A 15195-nucleotide genomic window follows, 5' to 3' on the forward strand; every position below is an offset into this window, starting at 1 on the left:
CAGTAGATCTCTTGAACTTATTCCTCTTGTCTAACTGAAATTCTGCATCCTTTGACTGAGATTTCCCCAATCCCCATCTCCACCCCCAGTCACAGGTAACCACTATTCTACTCTATACTTCTGTGAGTTCAACTTTTTTAGATTCTACATACTTGTGCAATTGAGATCAGCTTTGACATACCACTGAATTTTTATTGTTCCAGACACTGTACAAGGTATTGTGGGGATATAGAGTAGATGTTCAGTAAATTTCACTGATGTAAACACAATATGATGATTTCACACATACTGTAGTTCATCCTCTCTAGGCCCTGCCATGACACTTTCAAAGGCAATTACAAAGTTTGAATTTACTTTGGGCCCTATGACCTGAGAGTTGTGACAGGTGCTCACATCATTAACCTCCTGTGGCTCAACACTGCCTTGAAGATTACAGGGAGAGAGAGAGAAAGACTTTTCCCCATTAGTTTCCCAATACAACCACCAGGTTCCCCCAAAATAGAATACTGTGCTGGCCTTGTATACTTGAATTACTGATGATAATTTCATGTGCCTTGAATTTTCTTGGTACCATGAATTATCACTGAGAGTGCAAAATTCCATAGGCCCCAGATATGTGAATTGGAAGAATTCAAAGGACCGTATATAATGGTTAAAATTTTGCAAGCAGATCTATTTTAAAATCTCATTTTATCCTTACAAGTTTTGTGCTCTTAGGTAAGTCATTTAACCTAAGTGAGAACTACATTATTGGCTATTGCAAGCAATCAATAAAAATGAACTAAATGAAAACAATGCAGGCCCAGAGATTCTTCTGTTGCTTGGTAGATAGAGTATATGCAAGAATACTGCAGTGCTTCCCCACCTCCACCATCAAAACACTACTTTTATTAAGGTACAAAACATATTTCTAACTCCCAGTGATCTCTCCTCTTCCTCCATTTCCATAGCTCTTTATTGTATGGTTAACACATTTTTCATTTAATTATATCTGTATATGCATCGTCCTTTAATTGTTTAATATTTGCATATCCTGTTTTCCCACTTTTATCCTCCTTACTACTTCATATCACATGTCCACCCCAAAATAGAGTAAGCTCCTGAGGGCTGGGATCTTACCATAATTGCCTATGGATTTTCACTAGTTTACAGTGTCTAGTAAAGGTTTAGTCACATAGACATCAATAATTAGCTGCAGAAATTCGATTCCCTAATCTAATCCTTGGGCAGAAATAAAAGTTCTCCTAAATAAATACTTTAGGTTTCACAGGTTAGAGTGCTGACTCTTGGAGAATACTTAGCTGTGTTTCTAAGTTAGCTGGATTTATTCATAGCTGGAGTTAATGACCTTGAGTAAGAGGTTGTCTTACTTGTTTCATTATCCAACAAACTAGCAGTGTAACAGAATACAGTAAGCCCAACTCAAAGTCTTTTTTATATTGTGACTAAACCATATTATCATAGAGGAAATGACCTGACACAGGTTTCCAAGAAAGCCAAATAAATATTTTCTTCACTTTTTTTGGCCATCTTTCCTAAATAATCTAAAAAATATCAAGAAGAATTTAAAACAATAATCAACACTTCATTGGCAGATATGAATGAGAAATGGTTCTTTCTGAAATTAGTTCTCTTTTTTTGGTTGAGTTGTACTCATATTGCAGAGATGAATATAACACAATTTTTTTTACCCATTTCCCCTCTTGATGAATATTAATTTTTAAAAATCATGCTGAATACGATGAGCCTAATGGGGAAAATAAAACTTACATACGAGCATAGTCCATTTGAAACAAGTAATCTAGGTGCCAATAGTTCAAACAACTTCTGAGCATCTTCAAAAACTTTAAAGTCACACTCTTCATTATTAAAATGCATGTACAACTTTGCTGGGCCAAATTTATTTACTTTTACTTTTTATGGATCTAATTTGCATACAATAAAATGCATATATTCTAAGCGTTTGGTTCAGTGTTTTAACAATCATGTACACACAGTCACTACCAACCGAAAGAAGATATAGAATCTTTCCATTATTCCCCCAAATTTTCTAACAAGTCTTTCCAGCCAAATCTCTCCCAAAGGGAAATACTTTTTTTGCCAACCACTCTAATATTAGTTTTGCCCGTTCTAGAAACCCACATAATTGGAATCATACAATGTGTACTCTTGTTTCACTCAGAATAATGTCTGTGAGATTTAGCCATTTCATATGTGTAAGTTCTTTTTTGGGGTGAGTTGTACTCCTATTGCATAGATGAATATAACAGAATTGGTTTACCCATTTCCCTCTTGATGAATATTTACATCATTTCCAGGTTTTGACGATTAAGAATTAAAGTGCTGAAAAGCATTCTTGTAAACGTCACACTCTGGAGATAGGCTTTCCTTGAACATGTTTTCATGTGCTTAGCGGTCATTCTTACATCTTTTCTTTGGTAAAATGTTTGTTCAAGGTTTTTGCTCATTTAAGATTTTTATTGTGGTAAAATATACACATAATATAAAATTTACTATTTTAATCATTTTAAGTATACAATTCAGTAGCTTTAATTACATTCACAATATTGTGCAACAATCAGCACTATTTCCAAAACTTTTTTATCAACCCAAACAGAAATTCTGTAATCATTAAGCAATAAATAACATCCCACCCTCTCCTCCCTCCAGCCCCTGTTTACCTCTAATATACTGTCTGTCTCTGTGAATTTGCCTATTTTTTTATATATTCTATATAAGTGAAATAATACAAAATTGGTCCATTTGTGCCTGGCTTATTTCACTTAGTATAATGTTTTCAAAGTTTATTTTGTGTCTATTTTGTGTCATAGCATGTACCAGAACTTTATTCCTTTCTATGGCTAAAAAGTATTACATAGTGTGTATATACAATATTTTGTTTAGCCATTCATCCATTGATGAACACTTGGGTAATTTTCACCTTTTGGCTATTGCAAATAATGCTGCATACATTTGAACATTTATGTACAAGTGTCTGTTCAAATTCCTATTTTCAATTCTTTCAGGTATATACCTAGGAATTACAGGATTGTATGATAATTTTATGTTTAGCTTTTTGAGGAATTACCAAATTGTTTCCCACAGCAGCTGCAATGTTATAAATTCCCTCCAGCAATATATGAGGGTTTCAATTTCTCCACATCTTTGCCGACACCTGCTATTTTCCTTTTTTGAAAAACATGGTATAGTCATCCTGGTAGGTATAAAGTGGTATGTCCTTGTGATTTTGATTTCTATTTCCCTGATGATTTTTTTTAAAGCATCTTTTTATGTTTTTATTGGTCATTTTTCTATCCTTTTTGGAGAAATATCTATTTGAATCTTCTACCAATGTTTAAATTGGCTTGGTTGTCTTTTTTTGTTCAGTCGTAGGAATTCCTTATATATATTAGATATTAAACCCTTATCATTTATATGTTTTGTAAATATATTAAACCCTTATTAGTTATATGATTTGTAAATATTTTCTCTGATTCTGTAGGTTTTGTTTTCACTTATTTAATGTTGTTTGATGCACAAAGGCTTTTAATTTTTTTTTTTTTTTTAAAGATGATCAGTAAGGGGATCTTAACCCTTGATTTGGTGTTGTCAGCACCACGCTCAGCCAGTGAGCAAACCGGCCATCCCTATATGGGATCCGAACCCGGGACCTTGGTGTTATCAGCACCACACTCTCCCGAGTGAGCCACGGGCTGGCCCCAAAGGCTTTTAATTTTGATGAAGCTTGATTTATCCATTTTTTCTTTTGTTCCTTATGTTTTGGTGTGATATCTTTGAATCCATTGCCAAATTCAAAGTCATACAGTTTGGTGGTTTTAACTCTAATATTTAGGGCTTTGATCCAATTTTTGGTTAACTTTTGTATATGGTGTAAGGTAAGGATCCAATCTTATTCTTTCGCATGTGGAGATTCACTTATCCCAGCACCATTTGTTGAAGAAACTGTTCTTTTCCCCATTGAAAGAACTTAGCACCCTTATCAAAAATCAGTTAGCCATAGATACAAATATCTACGTTTATTTCTGGACTCTCAATTACATTGCATTGGTTAACATGTATATCTGTATGCCAGTATCACACTGTTTGATTACTGTGGTTTTGTAGTACATTTTGAAATTGCAATTGTGTGATCTTCAATTTTGTTCTTAAGTTTCAAGATCACATTAGCTACTTGGGGCCCATTTCAATACCATATACATTTCAGAATTGGCTTTCCTATGTATGCAATAGGACTGGTGGAATTTTGATAAGAATTGCATTGACTCTGTAGATAGCTTTTGGTAGTATTAACATCTTAACAGTGTTAAGTTTCTCTACCCATGAATACAGAACATCTTTCCATTTATTTAGGACTTAAGTTTATTTCAGCAATGTTTTGTAATTTTCAGTATAGTATATAAGTCTTTTACCTCCTTGGTCAAATACATTCCTAGCTATTTTATTTTTTTACATGCAATTCTAAATGGAATTGCTTTAGTAATTTTCTTTTTAGATTGTTACAGATGGATAGCAACACAACTAATTTTTTTTTTTCCTTTTTGTCTTTTTCCGTGTCCGGCAACGGATCGCAACCCTCAGTGTCGCCCCCGTACAGGATCGGGACCAGCAACGGGATCAAAACCCTCGGTGTTGCTCCCGCGCCTCGCTCAGCCAGTGAGTGGGAACCGGTCTGTATGTGGGGTCCGAACCCTCGGCGGGAGCGCCGCCGCGCTTCCCAAGCGGCGCACTATAGCAGTGCGCCACCGGGCCGGCCCCCAACACAACTAATTTTTGTGTGTTGATCTTATACCCTATAACTTTACTGAATTTCTTTATCAGCTTTAGTAGCTTTGTAGTGGATTTTTTTGGATTTTCTATATCCAAGGGTACTTCAAAAAGTTCACGGAAAGATTAATATCATCTTTTAATTCTACTTTTAAGTGATTTTTTTTTAAGTACCCTGTAAAGGATCATGTCATCTCTAAGCAGAGATAGTTTTACTTCTTTCTTTCCAACTTGGATGCCTTTTATTTCTTTTCCTTGCCTAATTGCTCTGACTAGAACTTTCAGTACAATGTTGAATAGCATTTATGAAAGTGGGCAGCTTTGTCTTGTTCCTGATTGGGGGCAAAGTTTTCAGTCTTTTGCCATTGAGCATAATGTTAGCTGTGAGTTTTTCATAAATTCCCTTTATCATGTTTAGAAAGATTACTTATATAACTAGTTTTCTGAGGGGTTTTTTTGGATCATGAAAGGGTGTTGGGTATTTTCGACTGCCTATTTTGTGTAAATTAAGATGATCACATGTTATTTCCCTTTGTAGTAATGTTTCCACTTTTATTTCTGATTTTAGTCATCTGTGCCTTTTCTCTTTTTTATTTAATTTTTTTATTTTAACATTTATTGTACATATTTGTGGGGTACAGTGTGTCGTTTCAATACATATGTATATTGCACAATGATTCATACAGGGTAGATAGCAGTCTTCTAGCTATTACTTCACCATTTCTCCTCCTGCTCCTCCCCCACCAGCCCCACCTCCCCTCCCAGCCTCTGGTAACCATTTGACTCTCTACTTTTATGAAAACCACTTTAACACCCTCCTCCTCTTCCTCCTCCTCCTCTTTCTTCTTAACATTCCATGTATGAGAGATCACGTGATATTTGTCTTTCTGTGCCTGGCTTACTTCACTTGACATGATGCTTTCCAGTTCCATCAATGATGCTGCAAGCGATAGGATTCCATTTTTATTTATAGATTAATAGTATTCCAACAGGTTTTTGGTTTTGGGTTTTTTTTTTTTTTCTTCACTTGACATGATGCTTTCCAGTTCCATCAATGATGCTGCAAGCGATAGGATTCCATTTTTATTTATAGATTAATAGTATTCCAACAGGTTTTTGGTTTTGGGTTTTTTTTTTTTTTAATCCATTCATCCATTGATGGCATTTAGGTTTATTTTATCTGTTGGTTATTGTAAATAGTGTTGCAATAAACATAAGAGTGCAGATGTCTTTCTGATATATTGATTTCATTTCCTTTGGGTATGTACCCAACAGTAGGATAGATGGGTCATAAGGCAGATCTATTTTCAGCTCTCTGAGGAAAATTTATACTGTTTTCCACAATGGCTGTACCAGTTTACATTCCCACCAGCAATGTAGGAGAGTTCTTTTTTCTCCACATTCTCACCAGAATTTATGATTTTCTGTCTTGCTGATAATAGACATTCTAACTGGGGTAAGATGATATCTCATTGTGGTTTTAATTAGCATTTCCCTGATGCTTAGTGATGTTGAGCATTCTGTCATGTGCTTGTTGGTCATTTGTATGTCTTCTTTTGAAATATCCATTCAGGTCCTTTGCCATTTTTTAATTGGGTTATTTGGGATTTTTTGCTATTGAACTTTTTGATATCCTTATATATTTTGTATATTACCCCCTTATTGGATGTGTAGTTTGCAAACACTTTATCCCATTCTGTAGGTCGTCTCTTCACTTGGGTTATACTCCTTGCTGTGCAGAAGATTTTTAGTTTAATATAGTACCATTTGCCTATTTTTGCTTTAATTGACTGTGCCTCTGTGGTCTTAGTCAAAAAAGTGCCACCCACTTGCATTTCGTGTAGCATTTTTCCTGTGTTTTCTTCTAGTAGTTTCATAGTTTTGGGTCTTAAATTTAGGTCTTTAATCCATTTTGAGGTGGGTTTTGTGTATGGTAAGAGATGGGGTCTAGTTTCAATCTTCTGCATGTGAATATCCAGTTTTTCCAGCACCATTTATTGAATAGGCTGTCCTTTCCTCAATGTATACTTTTGGCACCTTTGTCAAAAATCAATTGGCTGTAATTGTGTGGGTTTATTTCTAAGTTCCCTATTCTGTTCTGTTGATCTGTTTTTCTGTTTTTATGCCAATATCATGCTGTTTTGAGTATTATAGATTTATAGTTTATTTTGAATACAGGAAGTGTGATGCCTCCAACTTTGTGCTTTTTGTTCAAGATTGCTTTATCTCTACAAGATCTTCTGTGTTTCCATACAAATTTTAAGATCATTTTTTTCTATTTCTGGGAAGAAGGTCATTGGTATTTTGATAGGCATTGTGTTGAATCTGTAGAATGCTTTGGGTAATTTGAACATTTTGATGATGTTAATTCTTTCAATATATGAACATGGGATTATCTGTCCATTTATTTGTGTCCTGTTCAATTTCTTTCAATAATGTTTAATAATTTTCACTGTAGAAGTTTTTCACCTCCTTGATTAAATTTACTCCTAGGTATTTCATTTTTCTGGTAGCTGCTATGAATGGAATTACTTTCTTAATTTCTTCTTCAGCTATTTTGTTATTGGTGTATAGGAAGGTTATTGATTTTTCTGTGTTGATTTTGCATCCTGTCAGTATACTAAACTCATTTATTAGTTCTAGCAATACTTTTGGTGGAGACTTTAGGGTTTTCTATGTATATGATCATATACATTATCTGCAAATAGGGACCTCCTCCTTTCAGATTTGGATGCTCTTTATTGCTTTCTCCTGCTTTTTTGCAGTAACTAAAACTTCCAGCACTATGTTAAGTAAGAGTGGGGAAAGTTGGCATCCTCATCTTGTTCAAGACCTTAGGGGAAAAACCTCCAATTATTGTCCATTTAGTATGATATTAGCTGTAGATTTGTCATCTATGTCCTTTACTTTGTTGAGGTCCATTCCTTCTATACCTAATTTGCTGAGTGATTTTATCATGAAGCGGTGTTTGCATTTTATCAAATGCTTTCTCTGCATCTGCTGAAATGATCAAATAGTCTTTGTCCTTTATTCTGTTGATGTGATCTGTCAAGTTTATTGATTTGCATATGTTAAACCATCCTTGCATCCCTGGGATAATGATCTTTTAATGTATTATTGAATTTGGTTCTCTAGTATTTTTTGTGGATTTTTGCATCTGTGTTCATTAGGGATATTTGTCTTTAGTTTTTCTGTTGTATCTTTTTTTGGTTTTGGTATAACAGTAATACTGGCCTGGTAGAATGAATTTGGAAGTATTCCCTCCTCTTCAATTTTTTTGAAGAGTGTGAGAAGAATTGATATTAGTTCTTCTTTAAATGTTTGGTAGAATTCAGCAGTTAAGCCATGTGGTCCTGGGGCTTTCTTTGTTGGGAGACTTTTTATTACTGTTTTAATCTCATTACTCATTGTTGGTCTGTTTAGGTTTTCCAGTTCTTCACGATTAAACCTTAGTAAGTTGTATGTGTCCAGAAATTTATCCATTTCTTCTAGGTTTTCCAGTTTGTTTCCATATAGTCATTTGTAGCAGTCTCTTATTATCCTTTCTATTTCTGTGGTATCAGTTATAATGTCTCCTTTTTCATTTCTGAATTTATTTATTTGAGTCTTTTTTTTTTCTTCTTTAGTCTAGCTAGGGTTTATCAATTTAGTTTATATCTTTGAAAACCAAAACTTTGTTTCATTGATGTTTTGTATTGATTTTTTAACCTCTAACTCATTTATTTCTGCTCTGATCTTTGTTATATCTCCCCTTCTACTGATTCTGGGTTTGGTTTGCTCTTGTTTATTTAGCTCCTTGTGGTATAATGTTATGTTGCTTGTTTGAAGTCATCTTTTTTGATGTAGGGATTTATTACTATAAACTTCCCTCTTAGAACTGCTTTCACTGTATCCCATAAGTTCTGGTATGTTATGTTTTCATCTTCATTTGTCTCCAAGAATTTTTTAATTTCCTTTTCAATTTCTTTTTGACTATTTGTTGTTTAGGAACATGTTGTTTAATTTCCATGTATTTGTAGAATTTCCAGTTTTCCTTTTGTTGTTGATTTCTAGTATTATTCCATTGTATTTAGATAAGATAGTTAATATTATTTCAATTTTTAAAAATTTGTTGAGGCATATTTTATGACCTACTGATATATGGGCTATTCCATAGAATGTCCCATGTGATGCTGAGAAGAATATGTATTTTGCAGCTGTTGGATGAAATGTTCTACAAATGTTTGTTCTATCCAATTGGCCTAGAGTAGAGATTAATTCTGATGCATCTTGGTTAATTTTCTGTCTGGATGATCTGTCCTTTGCTGAGAGTGGGGTATTAAAGTTCTCAACTATTATTGTGTTGGAGTCCATCTCTCCCATTAGGTCTAATAGTAATTGCTCTATATATCTGAGTGCTTAGGTGTTGGGTGCATATATAGTTAGAATTGTTATATCCTCTTATTGAATTGATCCCTTTATCATTATATAATGACTTCTATATCTTCTTTTTACTTTCCTTAGCTTGAACTCTATTTTGTCTGACATAAGTATAGCTACTCTTGCTCTCTTGGTTTCCATTTGCATGAATTATCTTTATCCATCCTTTCACTTTTAAGCAATGTGTATCTTTATATGTGAAGTGACTTTCTTGTAGGCAGCATATTGTTGGTTCTTGTTTTATAACCCATTCATCCATTTACATTTAGAGTTATTATTGATATATAGGCACTTGTTACTGCCATTTTGTTACCTTTTTCTGATCGTTTTGTAGATCACTTTTTCCTCAATTTTACTGTTTTCCTTCATGGTTAAGTGGTTTTTCTAGCAGTGTATTTTGATTTGTTGCTATTTATTTTTAGTATGTCTCATAAGTTTTTGTGGTATGATTATGATGAGGCTTACAAAAAATGTTATAATGTTATTTTAAACTAATAACAACTTAACTTTGATATGTAAGAAAAAGAAAGCATCAAAGCCAACTCTGCTTTGATGTCATTCCTATCCACTTTCAGAAGTTTTCTAGTTTCAAGATACATCTTTTAATATTGACTATCTCTTATGGTTGTTGTATATGTCATTGTCTTATTAGGTTTGTCCTTTAGTCTTCATCCTAGGAATATAAGTGGTTTATTCACCACCATTACAATGTTGGATGATTCTGGGATTGTTTATATACTTTACAAGTGAGTTTTGTACCTTCAAATGTTTTCTTGCTACTCTTTACGTGTTACCTTCTTTAAGATTCAAAACTCCCTTTAGCATTTCTTGTCAGGCAGGTCTAGTACTGATGAATTCCCCTACCTCTGTTTGTCTAGAAAAGGCTTTATTTCTCCTTCATATTTGAAGGTTAGTTTTGCTGGATAAAGAATTCTTGGTTGACAGTTTTGGTCCCTTCAGCTCTTTGAGTTTATCAAACCCATTCTCTTCTGGCATGTAGGATTTCTACTGAGAAATATGCTGAAACATGTATTAGGGCTCCATTGAATGTCATGTGTTTCTTCTCTCTTGCTGTTTCAATATTCTTTCTTTGCTTTAATAATTTGATTATGGTGTGCCTTGGGGTGTTCCTCTTTGAATTTGATTGGTGACCTGTGAGCTTCCTGTACCTGGATGTTGTCAACCTTCTTCATATTTAGGAAATTTGTTCATTATTTCCTTGAATATGATTTTTAGGTCTCTTCTTTTTTTGTTTCCTTAAGGTACAACAATTATGTAGATTACTACACTTGAGGGAGTCCCTAATTGCTGTTGGTTGTCTCCTAGATGTTTTATTTTTTGCTAACTATTGTAAATGGACTTGCTATCTTGATTTCTTTTTCAGCTAGTTATTACTGGAGTATAAAAATGCTGCTGATTTTTGTGTGTTGATTTCATATCCTGCAACTTTACTGAAATCATTTATCAGCTCTAAGAGTTTTTTATGGAGTCTTTAGGTTTTTTATATGTAGGTTCATGTCACAGGGACAGTTGGACTTTGTCTTTTCCAATCTGTATGCCCTTATCTTTCTCTTGCCTGACTGCTCTGGCTAGTACTTCCAGTACTATGTTAAATAGGAGTGGTGAGAATGGGCATCCTTGTCTTGTTCTATTCACCCATTCAGGATGACATTGATGGTGGATTTGTCATATATGGCTTTTGTTGTGTTGAGATATTTTCCTTCTGTACCTAATTTGCTGAGAGTCTTTATCATGAAGGGATGTCGAATTTTGTCAAATGCTTTTTCTTCATCTATTGAGATAATCAAGTGGTTTTTATCCTTGATTTTGATGATGTTGTATATCACATTTATTGTGTTGCATGTTTTGAAACATCCTTGCATCCCTGGCATGAATCTCACTTGATCATGGTGTATAATTTTTTTGGTGCGTTTCTGCATTCTGGTTGTTAATATTTTGTTGTGGACTTTTGAGTCTATGTTCATCAGAGATATTGACCTGTAGTTTCTTTTTGTTGTTGCTCTTTTTTTTGTCTGGTTTTGGTATTGGGGTGATGCTGGCCTCATAGAATGAGTTTGGGAAAACAACCTTTGTTTCAATTTTTTAGAATAGCTTGAGAAGAATTGGTATTATTTCCACTTTAAAGGTTTGGTAGAATTCAGCAGTAAAGCCATCCAGTCCTGGGCTTTTCCTTGTTGGGAGACTGCTGATTATTGCTTCCATCTTGCTGCTTGTTTATTTGTCAGTTGAGGTTTTCTATTTTTTCTTAATTCGGTCTTGGTAGTTTGTCTATGCCCAGAAATTCATCCATTTCCTCCAGGTTTTCAAACTTTTCGGTGTATACTTGTTTATAACAGTCACTAATGATTCTTTGTGGCTAACGATTCTTTTTTATTTTAAAGGAGATAAGCATGTTTTATTAATAAATCTTCCCACACTACCAAACATGCAATTGACCAATCAAGGCTGTTCATTGCTTTGTATTTTGGTGGCATGGCTTCTTTTATTACTCTGGAGTGAGCTTTGAGGAGAGAGACTTCCTCCTGTAGATGCTTTTATTGACCACTGAGTAGAGAATTTTAGTATTGGTTGTGGGTAAACAGCAGCATAGTCTCTTCATGCATACTTCAGCCATATTCAGTGTTGAAGTTGTGTGTGTATGCCTCTGTGGCCTAGGTACTGGGGAACTTAGTGATTCTTTGCTGAAGTTACTGATACTGTGTTGGTTTGTTGAGGATGTGGGCCAGCTCTCGAGTTCTTGGGAGAAGCAGCTGGGTGCCCTGTCACTCCTTGGTTGGAGTGTGTGACCCTGGCTAGGCTTGTTAGAACCCCAGCTACCATCTTGTGATCCTGATGGGTGCATTGGGGTATACTGGAGCTCCTCAGTTTGAATGGGTGACCCTGAGAAAAGTTTCTCTTTCTTCTTTCCTACAAAACTAGGCTCCTGTTTCTTCCCCTGGTTAGGGGATAGATTGATGGTAATTGGGAACTTTCTTTCTTACTCCATTTAGATATCCTGGGTTTCTGCACTCTTGGGGGGTTCCATGCACATCTCTCCCTGGATCATGGCAGTCACATGGGCTGCACACATACCTCCCAACCCCAGGTGTGCTACCATGTGTGGCAACATAATTCCCCCTTGTGTGTCAGGCCACTGGGTCATGGGTCTGCACTCACTCACTCCTTTTCTCAGGCTCTTCTGGTGACTCTCCTTGTGTCAGTGTAGTCGAGAGGTTGGCGTTCAGCCTGCACGGCAGTGGTGGCTGCTGCTGTGTCAGCAAGCTGCCCTTGCAGCAGCAGTGGTAGTGGCAGACCACCCTCATGGAAGCAGTGTCTGCAGCAGTGGCAGGGGCTGCCTACAGCTGCTGAGGTCCCTGGGGCACTCCTTCCCTTTGTCCTCTTTTTTCATTTAATTCAAAGTACTGTTTTAATTTCCCTAGAGACTTCCTATTTGATCCACTTGTTATCTGTGTTTTGTTTAATTTCCATATATTTGGGGATTGTCCAGATATTTTTGTGTTGTTTATTTCTAGTTTAATTCTGTTCTGTTATGATTCCAAATCATACTTTGTGTGATTTCTAGTTTTAAATTTGTATTGTATGGCCATGAATGTGGTTTATCTTGGTTAATGTTCTATGTGAGCTTGAGATAAAAGTGTGTTTCTCTATTTTTGGCAACAGTCTTCTATAAATGTCAACTAGATTAAGTTGACTGATAGCACTGATCAGGTCAATTGAGTTCTTAATAATTTTCTGTCAGCTTGATCTATCAATTACCAAAAGAAAGGTATTGATAGCTCCAGCTATGATAGTGTATTTGTCTATTTCTTCTTTCAGTTGTGTCAATTTTTGCCTCATGCATTTTGACATAATATTGATCAGTGCACACATATTTAAGAGCATTTCTTCTTGAAGAGTTGACCTTTTATCATTATGTAAATCCTTACTTATTCTTGATAATTTTCTTAATTCTGACATCTACTGTGTCTGAATTAGAGCCACTCTAGCTTTCTTTTAATTAGTGTTAGTGTGTTAGTTCATCTTTCTTTATCCCTTTGCTTTTAACCTATCTGTCTCTAAAATTAAACTGGGTTACTTAGAGATAAAACATTGTGTTGTACTTTATCCATTTCATTTTATCAATGTCTTTTAATTGCTGTATTTAGACCATTCACATTGAAAGTGTTTGTTGCTATAGTTGGATTACTATCTATCATATTTGTAACTGTTTCTATGTATGGCATTCGATTATTGTTTCTTTTTCCTCTCTTTTTCTGCCACTTGCAGTTTTAATTGGGCATTTTATGTGGTTTTATTTGATCTTCTCTCTCAGCAAAGCTATTATACCTCTTTGCAAAGAATTTTAGTAGTTTTCCTAGCGTTTCCAATATACATTTTTAAATAATCTAGGTCCATATTTAAATTAAATAACTATACCACTTTATATATAACACACGTACCGTATAATAGAGTATTTCCAATTTCTCCCTCCCATTCTTTATGACACTGCTTAAATTGATCTTACTTATCAATATGCGATGAGCAACCATTATATTGTTACTATTAGTACTTTAAACTCATCTTTTAGATCAACTAAGAATATTAAAAATAAAGATTTTGTTTGCCTTTATTTATTCCTTCTCTGGTACTCTTTATTTATGTAGACCCAAGTCTCTGATCTATATAATTTTCTGTACCCCTGAAGAATTCTTTTAACATTTCTTCCAATCTGATGGTGATAAATTTCTTTAGTTATTGTTTGTGTGAGAAAGTCTGTATTTCTCCCTCACTTTTAAAAGACAATTTTGCTGGATATAGAATTCTAGGTTGATGGGTTATTTACTCTTCAAAAGTTTAAATATTTTACTACTTCTGTTCTTGCTTTCATGGCTTCTGAAAAAATCTTTACTGTAATTTTTATTTTTGTTTCTCTGTAGATAAGTTTTCCTTCTGTCCTTTGGCTTTTGAAAATATTTTCTCTATGTCTTTGGTTTTATGGAGCCTAAATATAATATTCCTAGGTAAAGATTTTTTTGGTATTTATTCCTGGTGCTCTCTGATCTTCCTGGGTCTGTAATTGTCATTAATTTTGGAAAGATCTGGGTTATTATTACTTCAAATGTTTCTTCTGCTCTGCTCTTTCTCCTTCTGGGATTCTAATAGTGTATATTATACCTTTTGAAATGTTTTTTACTTTTTTTTTTTTTTCTTGTTGCATTTCAGTTTGGGAAGTTTCTATTGACTAAATTCAAGCTTATTGATTCCGTCCTCTGCTATGTTGCATTTAATAATGATCTGAACAAATATATTATTTATTTCTGGTAAAGTGTGTTTGATTTCTAACATTTTCTTTTGCTTCTTTCTTGGAGTTGCCATCTCTCTTCTCTATTCTACTTTTTTCCATTAGAAACCTTACATATTAATTGTGGTTATTTTAAATTCCCTGATAATCTCAACAACTGTGTCATTTCTGACTCTGATTCTGATGCTTTCTTTGTCTTTTAAGACTGTTTATTTTTTCTTGCTTTTGGCATGTCTCATGATGTTTCGATGAAAGCCAGACATGTTGTATCCAATAATAAAAACAGGTAAACAGGCCTCTTGCATAAAGATTTACATTAACTTCGTTAAGAGTTGGACTGAGTTTTTATTATTTTTTTATTGAGAATGAGTTGATTGTACATATCTGTGGGGTACAGCACTGAATATCAATACCAGTGTGCAATATGTGATGTTCAAATCAGTGCAACTGGTATATTCATCATTAAACAATGTAATCAATTTTCATGGCCCTTTACCAATTCCTCCCTTTCCCCCTCCCTCTCTCCCTTTCTCACCCCCAGCAACCTCAGTTCTGTTCTAATTAAAGAGTTCAATGTATTATTGTGATTTTTGTATTTTTATTTCTTTTTTAATTTGTTTGTTTATTTTGTTTTATTTTTTATTAGCTCCCACACATAAGTGAGGACATGCAGTATTTCTCTTTCTGCA

This window comes from Galeopterus variegatus, unplaced genomic scaffold (assembly GCF_000696425.1).
Source record: "Galeopterus variegatus unplaced genomic scaffold, G_variegatus-3.0.2 Scaffold3577, whole genome shotgun sequence".
Lineage (NCBI taxonomy): Eukaryota > Metazoa > Chordata > Mammalia > Dermoptera > Cynocephalidae > Galeopterus > Galeopterus variegatus.